Source organism: Hipposideros armiger, unplaced genomic scaffold (assembly GCF_001890085.2).
Source record: "Hipposideros armiger isolate ML-2016 unplaced genomic scaffold, ASM189008v1 scaffold_330, whole genome shotgun sequence".
Lineage (NCBI taxonomy): Eukaryota > Metazoa > Chordata > Mammalia > Chiroptera > Hipposideridae > Hipposideros > Hipposideros armiger.
Genome location: NW_017731680.1, coordinates 1707997 through 1724973, shown reverse-complemented (window position 1 = coordinate 1724973; position 16977 = coordinate 1707997). Strand labels below are relative to the sequence as shown.

The 16977-nt window shown below is 37.4% G+C and overlaps 1 protein-coding gene and 1 pseudogene across 1 annotated transcript in view; one reads left to right on the top strand and one right to left on the bottom strand.

Moving 5' to 3' along the window:
- The window catches only part of APLP2 (amyloid beta precursor like protein 2), a 102758-nt gene that overhangs the window by 16266 nt on the left and 69515 nt on the right, over positions 1-16977 (top strand). The window lies entirely within an intron of this gene.
- Positions 11210-16977, bottom strand: part of LOC109392378 (cell division control protein 42 homolog pseudogene) — a 30381-nt pseudogene continuing 24613 nt past the window's right edge.

The following is a 16977-nucleotide window of genomic DNA, read 5'->3' as shown; positions in this document are numbered from 1 at the left end:
GATGTCCTCTACAACTAGACTGAAGAACAAAAGGACAGCAACTTGTCTGTTCCCCTTCCCCGATTCCCCAACGCTGTTCCCCTCCCCCAATTTCCCAATAAAATCTTTAAAAAAAACAGAACAAAACCTGTTGGTTGTCATTTTTTTATGGATGTAGAAATGCAGTTGGTGTTTCCAAATTGACCTTGTATCCAGGAGTTAAGCTTGTGTACTAATTCTAATAATTTATCAGTAATTTTGAAAATTTCTGAGTATAGCCTATGAATTGTGAGGTTTTTCTTTTTCCTTCCAATCCCTGTAGCTTTTATTTCTTTACTGCACTGGCTAGAACTCTAGTAAAGTGTTCAAGAGAAGTGGTATTGGTTGGTGGTATCTTTGTCTTAACTCCTGATCTCAGAGGAAAATTGTATTTCACTATTCATATACTTGTAGGTGTCTTGTGGATACTATACCCTTTATCAGATTAAGGAAGAGCTCTTTCATTTTAAGTTCGCCAAAGATTCTTGTCATCAATGAATGCTGATTTTAATGGAAACACTTATTTTCAACTCTTAAGATGATCATATGGTTTTTCTCTTTAATTTTGATAGTGTGAAATTGATTAATTAATTTAAAAACATGTAAACAACTTTGCATTCCTGAAATAAACCAAATTTAGTTTGTTTGTTTTTTGGATTTGGTTTGTTAAAATTTTGTTTAGGATTTTTGCCTCTGTGCTCAAAAATGGGTTTGACCTATAATTTTTCTCTTTTATAATATACTTATCAAAAGGAGTTGATAGGGACATTGCCTCTTTTTATATTTTCTGGAAAACTTTTTTAATTCAAATATTGTTAACATAGAGTTTCAGGTGTACAGCATAGCATTTATAAATATTCTAAATGATCACCATGATAAATCTAACAATCATCTGTCAATTCTCTGCAATATTTTATCTTTTCTTTAAGTGTTTGGTAAAAACTTAACAGTGAAGCCATCCGGAATTTTCTTTGTGGTGAGGTTTCTAATTATAGCTTAAATTTACTTACTAATTGTAGGATTATTCATATGTTCTTGTGTAAGTTTGGTTAAGTTTCTCTTGTAATTTATTTCATCAGACTATTTAAATTGATTTTATTTGATTGAAGTTGTTCATAATATATTGTCTTCGTAATGTCAGTAGAATCTGCAGTGATGTCTCCCTTTTTCGTTTCTGACTGGTTATTTTTGTCTCTGTTTTAATAACCAGCTAGGTGTTAATAGTCTTTTTTTTTTCTTCTTCTTTTTATTCCCCTCTCTACCCCTTCGGCAGTCATCAGCTTGTTCTGTGTATCTACCGTATTTTCCCAAGTATAAGATGCACCTTTTCCTGAAAAATTTGGGGTGTAAAAACTGGGTGCATCTTATATAGTGGTTGTAGATTTTTTTTTTTTACTTGCATTTCCCGCTTTTTTGCGCTTGTTGTCTTTGCACTCATTGTTTCGCACTTGTTACCAGTATATTACGGTAGGTTATGTTTTGCCATGTTCTGCCCAGAAATGGCTCAGAAAAGATTTTCGTACAATGCTGAATTCAAGTTAAAAGTGATCCAGTTTGCAAAAGTGAATGGAAATCGTGCTGCTGAACGTAAGTTTGGTTCTCCTCCAACTGAGAAAACAGTCCGAGACTGGCTACGGGAAGAAGAGACCCTACTGAAAACGCCACGGCAGAAGGAGGCCATGAGAGGCAATATATGAAGACAGTGATTCGTCATCAGACACAGATGAGGACAAGCTAATGGTTGGGAGGTTTGACAGTGATGAGGAGTTGTATGAATTTTATGATGAATAAAACTTGAGTTCAATAACTTTATGTAATACATTTTTTTTTCAAATTTTGGGCCCCCAAATTAAGGTGCGTCTTATACATGGGGAAATACGTTATATAGGGGCCTGTTTCTATTTTGTCTATTCATTTGTTTTGTCTTTTTAGATTCCATATATAAGTGAAATCATGCGGTATTTGTCTTTCTTTGACTTATTTCACTTAGCATAACGCTCTGTAGGTCCATCAGTGTTATCACAAATGGCAGGAATTTGTTCTTTTTTTATTGTTGAATAATATTGCAGGATGTGTGTGTGTACACACCCCTCATAAAAAAATCCATTCATCTATTGATGGACATCAAGGTTGCTTTCATATCTTGGCTATTAACTAAAGCTGCAGTGAACACAGGGGTGCATGTGTCTTTTCAAATTAGTGTTTTTGTTTTCTTTGGGTAAATACCCAGAAGTGGAATTGTTGGATCAAAAGGCAGCTCTATTTTTAATGTTTTGAGGAATCTCCATAGTGTTTTCTATTCTAGCTGCACTATTTTACAATCCCACCAACAGTACACAAGATTTTTCTTTTCTCTACATCCTCCTCAGCACTTGTTATTTGTTGATTTATTAAGAATGGTCATTCTGACAGGTGCGAGGTGATACCTTATTGTTTTAATTTCCCTGATGATTAGTGATGTTGAGCATCTCTTTATATGTGTATATCTGTTGGCCATGTGTGTCTTCTTTGGAGAAATGTCTGTTTAGATCCTCTGACCATTTTTTAATCAGATTTTTTTTCTGTTGATGTAATTTGGATATTTTAACCCCTTATTGGATGATGTATCATTGGCAAATATCTTCTCCCATTCACTAGGTTCTTTTGTTGATGGTTTCCTTCTTTGTGCAAAAACTTTTTAGTTGATGTAGTCTCATTTGTTTAGTTTTTCTAAATTCTCCTGCCCGAGGAGACATATTAAAAAAATATTACTAAGAGTGATGTCAAAGAGTTTATTGCCTATGTTTTCTTCTAGGAGTCTTATGGTTTCAGGGCCTACATTTAAGTCTTTAATCCATTTTGAGTTTATTCTTGTATATGGTGTAAGAAAGTGAACAATTTTCATTCTTTTGCACATACCTGTCCAGTTTCCCAACCATTTATTGAAGAGACTGTCTTTATCCCTCCCATTGTATATTCTTGTTTCCTTTGTCATAGATTAATTGACCATATAGGTGTGGGTTTATTTCTGGGCTTTATTCTGTTCCATTGATCTATGTGTCCATCTTTATGCCATTACCATACTATTTTGATTATTGTAGCTTTGTAGTATAGTTTGATATTGGGGAGTATGATTGCTCCCACTTTGTTCTTTCTCAAGATTTCTTTGGCTGTTTGGGGTCTTTTGTGGTTCCATATATTAGATTTTAGGATTAGTTCTAATTTTGAGAAGAATGCCATTGGTATTTTGATAGGGATTGCACTGAATCCGTAGATTGCTTTAGGTAATAAGGACATTTGAACATTATTAATCCTTCCAATCCATGAGCAAGGTATATCCTTCCATTTATTCATATCTTCTTCAGTTTGTTTCTTCAATGTCTCATAGTTTTCAGAGTACAGGTCTTTCACTTCTGAGGTTAAATTTATTCCTAGGTATTTTATTCTTTTTGTTGCAATTGTAAATGGGATATTTTTCTTAATTTCTCCTGATTGCTGTCGGTGTATAGAAAGGCAATAGATTTCTGTATATTGATTCTGTGTCATGCAACTTTACTGATGAATTCACTTATTCTAGTAATTTATTGGTGGAGTCTTTAGGGTTTTCTATATTATATAGTATTATGTCATCTGCAACGAATGAGAGTTTTACTTCATCCTTTCTGTTTTGGATGCCTTTGATTTCCTTTTTCTTGTCTGATTGCTGTGGCTAGGACTTCCAATACTATATTGAATAGAAGTGGTGATAGTGGGCATCCTTGTCTTGTTTCTTCAGGAAAACATTTAGCTTCTCACTGTTGAATATGATGTTAACTGTGGTTTTGTCATCTATGGCCTTTATTATGTTGAGGTATGTTCCCTCTGTTCCCTCTTTACTGAGAATTTTTATCATAAATGGATGTTGATTTTTGTCAAATGCATTTCTGCATCTATTGAAATGATCATATAATTTTTATCCTTTATTTTGTTAATGTGGTGTATTGCGTTGATTGATTTATAGATGTTGAAGCATCCTTGCTTCCTGGGATGAATCCCATTTGGTCATAGTGTATAACCCTTTTAATATGTTGTTGAACCTGGTTTGGTAATATTTTGTTGATAATGTTTGCATGTATGTTCATCAAGGACATTGGCGTGTAATTTTTTTTTTTTTTTTTTTCTCGCTTAATACAATGAGTGTAGAAGCATTCCTCTTTCTTTATTATGTTGAGGTATGTTCCCTCTAATCCCACTTTTTGCATCTGTATTTATCAGGGATATCAGCTTTTTTTTTTTTTTTTGGTAATGTGTTTGTCTTGTTCTTGTATCAGGGTAATGCTGGCTTTGTAGAATGAGTTGGCAGTGATTCTCTCCTCTTCAAGTTTTTGGAATAGTTTATGAAGGATAAGTGTTAATTCTTTTAATGTTTGGTAGAATTCACCTGTGAAGCTGTCTGGTAGAAGACTATTATTTGTTGGGAGTTTTTTCATTACTGCTTTAATTTCATTGCTAGTAATTGATGTGCTTAGATTTTGTATACCTTCCTGATTCAGTCTTGGAAGGTTATATATTCTAGAAACGAATCCATTTCTTCTAGATTGTCAAATATGTTGGCATATAATCGTTCATAGCATTTTTTAATGATGCTTTGTATTTCGGTGGTTTTTGTAACTTCTCTTTCATTTATGATTTTATTTAATCATAAAACAGGGTGGGCTTTTTTTTCTTGCTGAGTTTGGATAAAAATTTGTCAATTTTATCTTTTTAAAGAAACAACTCTTAGTTTTATTGAACTTTTTATATATATTTAAATTTATATTTTGTTTATTTCTGCCCTGCTCTGAACTATTTGCGTTTTTCTCTCCATTTTGGGTTTTGTTTGTTCTTTTTTATTTTCTGTTCATTTAGGTGTAAAGTTAGTGTTTATTTGGGATTTTTCTTTCTTCTTGAGATAAGCCTGTACTAACTATGAACTTACCTCTTAGGACTGCTTTTTCCTGCATCCTATACATTTTGAAAAGATATGTTTTCATTTTCATTTGTTCCAAGAGAGTTTTTGATTTCCTCTTTGATTTCTTCTTTGATCCATTGGTTGTTTAGTAGCATGTGTTCAGTCTCCATGTATTTGTGTTTTTTCCATTTTTCTTCCTTGAGTTGATCTCTAGTTTCATGCTGTTGTGGTCAGAAAAGATGATTGAAGTGATTTTAATTTTCTTGAATTTATTGAGGCTTGTTTTGTGGCCTAATATGTGATCTATCCTGGAGAATATTCCTTGTGCACTTGAAAAAAAAATGTGTATTCTGCAGTTTTTGGATGAAATGTTCCAAAAATGTCATAACTAGATGTGGTCTAATGGCTATTATTTCCTTAATTTTCTGTCTGGATGATCTATCCATTGATGTGAATGAGATATTAAAATCTACCATTTTTGTATTACTATGAATTTCTCCCTTTATGGCCATTAATATTTGCTTTATATACGCAGGTGCTCCTATGTTGGGTGCATAGATATATACAAACATTTTTGTATCATTTTCTTGGATTGACACCTTTATAATTATATAATGTCTTTTTTTTTTTTAAACCTATTTTGTCTGACATGAGTATTGTTACCCCCGGAGGTTTCTTTTCATTTCTATTTTCATTTCTATTTCATTCTTTTTCCATCCCTTCACTTTTAGTCTGTATGTGTCTTTTGATTTGAAGTGAGTCTCTTAAAAGCAGAATATGGATGGGGGTCATGTTTTTTAATCCATTCAGCCACCCTGTGTATTATTATTGGAGCATTTAATCCATTTACATTTCATTATTGATTAAGTATGTAGTTATTGCCATTTTGTTAATTATTGATATATTGTTATATTCCTTTGTTCCTTTTTTCTTTTGATTTCTTCCCTACTGGTTTGCTGGTTTTCTTTAGTGTTTTGTTTGCGTTCCTCTTTTCTTTGTGTGTATATTTTGTAGGTTTTTGGTTTGTGATTGCCATGAGGTTTATGTATACCATTCTTTATAGCAGTCTATAATATTTTAAACTGACAGACATTTATCAATAGTTTTGAACATATTCTGTAAGGATTACATTTTTACTCCCTCATCCACACTTTTGTTATTTATTTTTTTTAAACTTTATTGGGCAACAGTGTGGTTTTTTTCCCCCAGGACCCATCAGCCCCAAGTCAAGTTGTTGTCCTTCAATCTTAGTTGTGGAGGGCGCAGCTCGGCTCCAAGTCCAGTCACTGTCTTCAATCTGTTGGGTTGTCTGAAAAGTCATGACACATTTTTGCTATGAAAACCAGAAAAAATACGACATGACTCTTCCGACAAACCAATAGTTGCGGGGGAGGTGCAGCCCACCATCCCATGCGGGAGTCGAACTGGCAACCTTGTTAAGAGCACACACTCTAACCAACTGAACCATCCGGCCTCCCACCAGCAGCTCAGCGGCAGCTCAGCTCAAGTTGTTGTCTTCAATCTAGTTGTGGAGGGCGCAGCTCACTGCCCCATGTGGGAATCGAACCGGCAACCTTGTTGTTCAGAGCACGCACTCTAACCAACTGAGCCACCCTGCTGCCCCCACATTTTGTTTTTGATGTCATGTTTTAGATGTTTTTGTGTTGTGTATCCCTTAGCTTCCCATTGTACTTTGAGTTGAGTTTGATACTTTTTTCTTTTGACCTTCACAGTAGGTTTTTCTTTTTGTTTTTGTTTTTTTTTTTAATTTTATTGGGGAACACTGTTTTTCCAGGACCCATCAGCTGCAAGTAAAGTAGTTGATTCAATCTAGTTGTGGAGGGTGTTTTTCCAGGACTCATCAGCTCTAAGTCAAGTAGTTGTTTCAATCTATTATATTGGGTCATCAGGAAAGTCATAACGCACTTTTGCATTGAAAAACATAGGAAAATACGTCATGACTTTCCCGACGACCCAATAGTTGTAGAGGGCGCCCATGTGTGGCCCATGTGGGGATAGAACCCGCAACCATGGTGTTATGAGTACTGCGCTCTAACCAACTGAACTAACCGGCCACCCGATAGTAGCTTTTTAAATGTTTGATTTGCTGCATTAAATATTTGGTATTACCTGTGAGGTTTTTTTCCTTTCTCATATTATTTCTGGCTATGGCCTTTCCTTTTCTGCTTAAAGAAGACACTTCAACATTTCTTGTAAAATTGGCTTAATGGTGATGCACTCCTTTAGTTTTTGCTTGCCCAGAATACTCTTCATCTGACCTCAATTCTGGTTAGTAACCTTGCTGGGTAAATTATTCTAGATTGTAGGTTCCTTTCTTTCAGCATTTTAAAGATGTCTTGCCACTATGCCTGCAGAGTTGCTGATGTGAAATCAGCTGATAGCCTTACGGGGTTTTCTTTGTATATGACTCATTGTTTTCCTCTTGTTTCCTTCAAGACTGTCTCTTTAACTTTTGCCATTTTAATTACAATATGTTTTCATGTGGGTCTCTTTGGGTTCATTTTGTTAGGAACTCTCTGCTTTCTGGACCTGGATGTCTGTTTCCTTTCTCAGGTTAGGAAAGTTTTTAGCCATTATTTCTTTAAATAAAGTTTGTGTTTCCTTCTTTCTTTTCCTTCTGGAATCCCTGTAATGTGAATGTTTGAGTGCTTGCTATTATACCAGCGATCCTTTAAACTATCCTCATTTTTTAAAATTATTTTTTCTTTTTGCTGTTCTCATTGGTTGATTTCCACTAGTCTTCCAGTTCGCTGATCTGATCTTCTGTAATAGCTAATGTGCAGTTGATTCCTTTTCATGTGTTTTTCATTTCAGTTATTGTATTCTTCGGGTATGTTTGGTTCTTTTTTAATACTTCCTTAACTCTTAATTGAAGTTCCCTCTCTAAGTTCCTCTATTGCACTCTCAAGTACGATGCGCACCCTTATGACCATTTTTTACAATTTTTTATCAGGCATATTATTTATCTCTATTTCCTTAGGGTTCCCCCCCCCCCAGGGATTTTTCTTGTTCTTTCATTTGGGAGAGATTTTTCTGTCTTTTTATTTTGTTTAACTTTTTATGTTTGTTTATATGAATTAGACAAAACAGCTATCTCTCCCAGCCTTGAAAAAATGGCTTTATGTAGAAACAGCCTCTATGTAGGCTGTGTATGCCGGGTGGTTTTGGCAGGCCGGTAGGCTTCGAGTGGGTGCCTAAAGTGTCGAGGGCACTGGCCTATTGAGCCAAAGCAGCTCTGGGCAGGGAGGCCAGGTCCCTGTTGTTCCTGCTTGCTCCCTTTAAAAAAACTTTTTAACTTTTCAATTACAGGTGACATACAATATTATATTAGTTCCAGGTATACAACACAGTGATTAGGCATTTATATAACTTATGAAGTGATCGCCCAATAAATACAGTTCCCATCTGACACCATGCATAATTATTACAATACTACTAATGGTATTCCCTATGCTATACTCTACATCGCCATGACTATTTTGTAACTGCCAATTTGTACCTCTTAATCCCTTCCCCCTTTTCCCACCCCCACCATTGTTTGCTCCCTTTGTTAGGAGTAAAAGGTTCTGGATATTGTAGCTTGGAATGTCCTGTAGCTCCGAATGTCCTGCAGTTCATGATGCACAAAGTTCCAAAGCATGCAAATGGCATAGTGCTCAAAGTGAAGGGGAACAGTGGTGCTCCCTGGCTCCTCCTGGAGAGTTCCCACAGTTTCCCACCTTCTCTAGTTGTTCCTTCTCTTGTTGTTTTTTTTGTTGTTGTTGTTGTTTTTAGCTGAGCCATCCTGCCACCTGTTGGCAGCTCAGCAGCAACTCAGCTCAGGTCGAGCATCGAACCACTGTTGCTCAGAGCTCACACTCTTGCGTGAGCTCTTAACTAACTGAGCCACTCGGCTGGCCCTTATTTGTTTTTCAGAAGCTGTTTGGCCTTCAGTTGTCTCACAGGAGTAATTGCTGTCTGTATACATGTATATTTGAGTTTGCTTATGGGAGGGGGACAGTTCAGCATCCTCCTACACTGCCGCCATGTTGGACCTAATAGTCTTTTTAAATAATCACCTTTGGGTTTTGTTGCACTGTTTATTGTTTGTTTGTTTTACATTTTATTCCTTTCTCCTCATTATTTCCTTTCTATTTTTCATTGCTTTAATTTGTTCCTTTTCTAACAATTTGAGATGACTGCTTTAATTTAACTTTTTTCACCCTCGTTTTCTAATATACTTACCCAAAGCTATAAAATTTGTTCTCAGGGCTTTGGCTGCAGTTAATAAGGTTTTTTATTTTTTTTTAAAGCTTCCTATTTATTTCTTAAAAATTGAGTTATAATTGACATAACATTTTGTAAGTTTAAGTTGTACAGTGTGTTGATTTGATACATTTACATGTTTTTCGTTTTTTTAAAGATTTTATTGGGGAATTGGGGGAGGGGAACAGCGTTGGGGAATCAGGGAAGGGGAACAGACAAGTTGCTGTCCTTTTGTTCTTCTAGTTTAGTTGTGGAGGATGTTGCTTCACTGGCCCATGTTGGTATTATCATTGCGCTCTTCCCAGCTGAGGCAGACCGGTCGCTGGCCACTGGACAACCACTCACGGCGGCTCTTGGCAGTTCACACCGGCTGCCGGCTACTCACACTGGCTGGCAGCCACTCACGGTAGCTTTATGGCAGCCCACTGCAGCCTCACTGCAGCCTACACCGTCGCTGGTGACTCACGGCAGCCCAGCTCCAGGTCGAGCTGTTGTTCACCATCTTAGCTGTAGAAGGCACATCATCACTGGCTCTCATGTGGGATTCAAACCAGGGCCCTGCTGCTCAGAGCTGGCATCCCGAGCCAGCTCTTAACCAACGTGCCATTCGGCCGGCCCAATACATTTATATGTTGCAATATGTTTGCTCCATGCTGTTTGCTAATACTAGATCACTTCCCATAATTGTCATTTCTTTTTTGTGGCAAGAACAATTAAGACCAAGTCTCTTAGCAACTTTGAAGTTTATAATACAGTATTGTCGACTATAATTACATGCATTAGATCTCCAGAAACTTATCTACTAGTTGCAAATTCGTATCCTTAAATAACATGCAAGTTTTGATATGTAATATTTCATTATCATTCAAGTAAAAAAATAGATTTCCCATTGTGATTTTTTAAAAACTCATGGGTAATTTAGAAACACATTTCTTAATTTCCAAATATGTGGAGACTATTTGGTTGTGTTTTTTTTGTTGTTGTTTCTTGGTTAACTTCATTGTAGTAAGAGAATTAGTGTGTTAGATTTCAGTTTTTAGAAATTTGTTGAGACTTGCTTTATTATTCAGTTTATAGTAAAATTTTCATTCTGTGCATGAAAAGGATATGTATGTATGTATTCTGCTGTTGTTACTTCCAGTCTTTTCCATGTGTTCTGATATGTTGTTCAGGCCTTTATTCTTTTTTTTTTTTTTTTAAAGATTTTATTGGGTAATGGGGGAAGGGGAACAGCCAGGTTGTTGTCCTTCAGTCTTAGTTGTGGAGGGCGCAGCTAGCTCAGCTCCAAGTCCAGATGCCATCCGGCCTCCCATTGGCAGCTTAGCGGCAGCTCAGCTCAGGCGCAGCTCACTGGCCCATGTGTGAATTGAACCGGCGGCCCTGTTACTCAGAGCTCATGCCCTTAACCAACTGAGTCCCTCAGCCGGCCCCCAGGTCTTTAGTCTTAATGATTTTAAAAATATTATTAAATGAGGCATTCACTCTACTCCTTCCTAAGAGCACCCATCAGGTGGGGAACATGTTTTCTAAGCTAGAACTAAGAAGTGGAATGTGGAATCACTCCATCCTTTTCTCCTTAAGGGCTATCTAATGGTTAATGAAATTTTTTTTAAAATGACAATAAAAACAGCCTTCTCACACACTCTTCACCCCACAAAACAAAACAAAACACTAGATGTCCCAAGTAACTCTCCAGAGTGAAACCTGGGAACAGCTTCAACAACCCAGATTAGTCTGTTACAGATTCATCACAAGCATGCCTTGCTTTTAAACAAGACAACAACAACAAAACAAAAACTAGTACCGATCACTTTTCTGACAATACACAATTACTTAAAATTAACTAGTATTGAGAGGAGGGGAAAGGAGCTGTACATCTGGGCCTTGTCTCACATGAATGCAGAGCATTTGTCTATTGCTAAAACAAATCTTATTTTTTAATCTTTAGTTTGATTTAAACATTGCTTTTAGTATGATGCCGACACCGGATGTGCAGAAAGGACTCTGAAGAGCTGTTCATAGCAGCACACATCTGTGACTCTTCTTCGGTTCTGGAGGCTCTAGGGCCGCCAATATTGCTTTGTCAAATACGTTTTTTAGGCCTTTCTGTGTGAGTGCAGAATACTTCACATAATTGACAGCCTTCAGGTCACTGGCCAGCTTTTCAGCAGTCTCTGGAGTGATAGGCTTCTGTTAGTTCTTGGCAAGTTTCTCAGTAGTAAAGGGGTCGTCTCTTAGATCAATCTGGGTCCCAACAAGCAAGAAAGGAGCCTTTGGGAAGTGTTGAGTTATCTGTCACCCACTTTTCTTTCACATTTTCAAATGAGGATGGAGAGACTACTGAAAAACAGACTAGAAATTCATCTGTTTATGGGTAACTCAGTGGTCCTTATCTGTCATAATCCTCTTGCCCTGTGGTATCAAAAAGTCCAAGAGTATTTGGCTCTCCACCAATTATAATTGTGACTGCATAGTTGTCAAAAACGGTATACATATTCACATGGAAATTTGTTTGTTGTATAGAACATTAGGTGATGCGTTTTACCAACTGCATCATCGTCCACAACAACACACTCAATTGTCTGTATTGCTGAAACAGTTTTCTATCCACTTTAAATATTTCAAATCTAATGATGACCTCAGCTTCTCATTAGGGCCTATTCTTTTTTTTTTTTTAAGATTTTATTGGGGAATTGGGGGAGGGGGAACAGCGTTGGGAAATCGAGGAAGGGGAATAGACAAGTTGCTGTCCTTTTGTTCTTCAGTCTAGTTGTGGAGGACGTCGCTTCACTGGCCCATGTTGGTATTGTGATCATTGCGCTCTCCCCGGCTGAGGCAGATCGGTCGCTGGCCACTGGACGGCCGCTTATGGCAGCTCTTGGCAGCTCATGCCAGCTGCTGGCCACTCACGCCGGCTGCCAGCCACTCACGGTAGTGTATGTCAGCCCACTGCAGCCCAGCTCCAGGTCGAGCTGCTGTTCAACATCTTAGCTGTAGAGGGTACAGCGTCACTGGCCCTAATATGGGACCCGAACTGGGACCCTGCTGCTCAGAGCTGGCGTCACAAGCCAGCTCTTAACCAATGCGCCACTTGGTTGGTAGGACCTATTCTTAATGATTTTTAAAATGTCCTTTTATTCTTTGACTTATTGAGAAAGTATGTTAAAAATCTTCTAGTGTATCTTTTTTTCTTTTTGTAGTTCTAACAATTTTTGCTTTGCTTATTTTATGACTATGTTATTAGGTGCATACAAACGTAAAATTGCTCTCTCTTCTGGAAGTATTGAACCTATTGTATAGCTTCCCTCTTTATAGTTGCTTTTATCAGTACTTTGTGTAATATTTCCATATTTATGTTTTAAATGTGTTTATGGTTGAGTTTTTTTGTTGTTAATTTAGTAGACAATATTTGTCTTTTAACTGCAATATTTGGTCCATTTACATTTAGTGTGATTGCTAGGGTACTTGAGTTTTTATGTACCTTCTTCTTTAGTGCTTTTCGTTAGTTTTGCCAGTTCTGTTGCTTTTTTTTTTTTAGTTGAGATATAATTGACATAACATTATATTCGTTTCAGGGGTACAGCCAAATGATTTGATATTTGTATATGTTGTGACATGATCACCCCAATAAATCTAGTTAATATCCATCACCACACAGTTATAATTTTTTTGTTATGAAAACTTTTTAAGATTTACTCTCTCGGCAACTTTGAAATATACAATGCAGTAGTATTAACTGTAGTCACTATGCTATATATTACATCCCCAGAACTTATTTATATCTGGAAGTCTGTACCTTTTCACATCCTTCACCCATTTGGCCAACCCCCATCTCCCTCCTCTGTCACCAACAGTCTGTTCTCTGTGTCTGGTGTTTTTAAGATTCTACATATAAGTGAGATTATACAGTATTTATCGTTCTATGTCTAATTTATTTCACTTAGCATAATGCCTGCAAGGTCCATCCATATTGTTGCAAATGGCAGGATTTCCTTTTTATGGCTGAATAGCATTCCATTCTCTCTCTCTCTCTCTCTCTCTCTCTCTCTCTCTCTCTCTCTCTCTCTCTTTCACTCTCGCTCATGTTTGTATATATACCATATTTTCTTTCTCTATTCCATCCAATAATTGGTTGATACTTAGTTTATGTTTATCTCTTTACTTAACTGCTTTGGTAGTGGTTATTATTTTACTTCTCTTATTACTTTGGGATACACGTGCGCAGTGTGACAATTAAGTTCGCGAATTTGTTGCAAAGCCGTTGCTAACCTTTTTTTGATATTAGATGGACTATATATTATGAATTCGTACCAACTGGACAAACAGTTAACCAAGTTTACTATTTGGAAGTGCTGGAAAAACTGTTGAAAAAGTTAGATGACCTGAACTTTTCGCCAATAGTTCATGGCTCTTGCATCACGACAATGCACCAGCTCACACGGTGCTGTCTGTGAAAGAGTTTTTAGCCAGGAAACAAATAACTGTATCAGAACACCCTCCCTACTCACCTGATCTGACCCCCAGTGACTCCTTTCTTTACCCGAAAATAAAGGAAATATTGAAAGGAAGAAATTTTGATGACATTCAGGACATCAAGGGTAACACGATGACAGCTCTGACAGCCATTCCAGAAAAAGAGTTCCAAAATTGCTTTGGATGGTGGACTAGGCTCTGGCATCAGTGCATAGCTTCCCAAGGGGAGTACTTTGAAGGTTACTGTAGTGATATTCAGCAATGAGATATGTAGCACTTTTTCTAGCATGAGTTCGTGAACTTGATATTCAGACCTCCTCTGTGTGTGTGTGTGTGTGTGTGTGTGTGTGTGTGTGTGTGTGTGTGTGAATTCTTTTAGTGGTGATTTTAGACATTTCAATAACTTTCACTTACCAATGTCTTAAATTAATTGGTATTTTTACCCTTATCCTGGACAATTGAAAGACCTTAGGACACTTTAACTCTATTTAACTCCCTTTTCAGTATTTTTGCCACTGTTGGTATATATGTTAACTTCATTTTATACCCCAGGAGACATTATCGGAGCTATGTTTTATGCAGTCAAATGAATTTAAATTGGTGGTTATCAACTCTGGAGGCATACTGGTATCATCTGGGGAACTTCTATAAAACGCAGATGCCTGGATTTCAATTCAGTCAAATTATATTAGGGTCTCTTGAGGGAAGGGCCAGGCATACAGTCATGTGCCAGATAACGACGTTTTGGTCAATAACCATGGTGGTCCCATAAAATTATAATGGAACTGAAAAATTCCTATTGCTTAGTGATATTGTAGCCATGTTAACATTGTAACACCAGTGGGATCCAGAGTGTCTTTGAGGTGGCCTGTTGCGTGTCCTACACGTCCTGCCTTACTTCCATGTAGGACCCACCCCTTTTTCTCTCCCTCCTCCTCTCTTCTCCCTCCCCCTTTCCCCCATCAGTCCCTTCTACACTGCACATGGCTCTTGGTGCAGTTGGAGAGGAGCCAGATTCCTGCAAACAGGAAAGCACATACCTCCTCCAGGGCCTGAGACACCTTCCTGGAGACCTGGTCCTAATAGTGCAATGCACTACTCACATGTTTGTGGTGATGTTGGGGTAAACAAACTTACTGCACTGCCAGGCCTATAAAAGTACTGTACTTAGAATTGTGTAACAACTTAAAATTATTACATTTGCTTATGTTTTCAGTACAGAAACATGCTGTATAGACTTGTAAACCAGGAGCAATAGGCTATACCATATAGCGTAGGTGTGTAGTAGGCTATACCATCTAGGTTTGTGTAAGTGTACTCTACGCTTTTCACACATCAGCAAAATTGTTTTAACACACCCTTCTTGACCTGATCCCCGTTGTTAAGCAGTGCATGACTGTATTTCTTAAAAATCCTCGGGTAAGTCAAAACTTCCAGTGAGACTGAGAGCCTCTCATTTAGATTTGCAGAGTCTCTTTGTTATTCTTCATGCCTCTTGTATTTCTGACCTTTCTGGAGTAATTTTTTGTCTTCCAAAACACTCTTCAGAATTTTTTTAAGGGTATAATATTTGGGGACATTTTGTTTCACTGTCTTTCTTGCAAGATAGGTTCATTGGGAATAGAAGTTTTTTTTCATCGTCTTAAAGATCTTTATTGCTCATATCTAATGTTCCATATTGTCATGTTGAATGTTATCAATAACATACAGCATAATTGTTGCTCCTTTAAAGGTAATGTGTCCCTTCTGTCTGACTACTTTTAAGCTTTTTCTCTTTGAATCTGGTTTTCAGCAATTTTACTTTTGTGTAGCTAGGTGTGGATTTAAATAAAAATGGTGACCTTGAAAAACATGGGGGTTAGGGGTGTTGACCCCGCCCCTCCCCCCAATGCAGCCAAAAATCCACATTTAACTTTAACTCCCGCAAAACTTTAAGTACCCTCAGTATCCATGGGGGATTGGTTCCAGGACCACTATGCATACTGAAATCCCTATATAAAAAGGTGTAGATCAGTACATAGTCAGCCCTCTATATCCATGGACTCCTCTCAGCCACGATTGAAAACAATACAGGTATTTATTGAAAAAAATCCACATGTAAATGGATCCATGAAGTTCAAACCTGTGTTGTTCAATGGTCCAACTGTATTCTGCTTACTAGAGCTCCTTGAATCTGTGGTTTGGCGTATTTCATCAGTTTTAGAAAAATTCTCAGCTATTGTCTAAGTAAGTATCTGCTTAAATATTGTCTCTGCTTAATTATCTTCTTTTCTCTGGGACTACAAAAACAAACATCTTAGACATTGTTACTGTATCCTCTGTGTCTCTCCATGTCTCATTTGGTAGGTTTTCTTCTGACCTATCTTTCTGCTTACTAATAATTTCTTCAGCTATAACTAACCTACCATGCACTCTATCTATGTAGTTATTGTAGTTTTCAATTTTATAATTTAAAATTGGTTTTTAAAATTGTTTCTAGATCACAGTTAAGATTCTTGATTTTTGTCTTTTGTGTCCTTGAACATGATAAGCATACTTGAAGTCTGTCTGAATTTCAGTATCTGGTCCTCCTGAGGGTCTTTTTCTGTTGTCTGTTTCAGCTGTTTTTAACTCATGTTGTTTTGTCTTTATGTTTGTCTAGTTATTTTTTATTTTGTGCCAGACATTTTATTTACACAGATGCTTAAAGATTAATTTGAGGCCTAGGCCAATGTTAGCTCCAGAGAGCATATGCTTTGCTTTTACCTGGAGCTTGAAGACACTGGTAATCCAGGATCTCATTCGCATTTCATGGATTGACAGGATTGGAAGCTGAGCTTGCAGTCTCTGTGAAGTCCTGTCAATTTCTGGGTTACCCTTCTACAGTAGGTTCAGCCTGCTTTGGGATATCCATTCCAAACCTTAGGTTCTCCAAGTATATTCCCTTTATCCTCTCCTTCCCACCCTGACTCCACTCCCTTTCCCTTTCGTCTCTCCATGCTATCAAAAGCAGTACTTACCTATTCTCCTTCAGAATCTTTCAGCATCGCGAGAAAAAAAAAAAGCCCTATATGCTGTGCTCATCTTGTTGGCCTTCCATCCACCCTTGTGTACTGACCTAGTGAATCTTGACTCTTTTAAGATCTCTACTACCTTTAAGCACTTGCTTGTTTTTTTTTAAAGATTTTATTGGGGAGTTGGGGGAGGGGAACAGACAAGTTGCTGTCCTTTTGTTCTTCAGTCTAGTTGTGGAGGATGTTGTTTCACTGGCCCAAGTTGGCACCATCATTGCCCTCATATGTGGGATCCAAACTGGGGCCCTCTGGCATCCC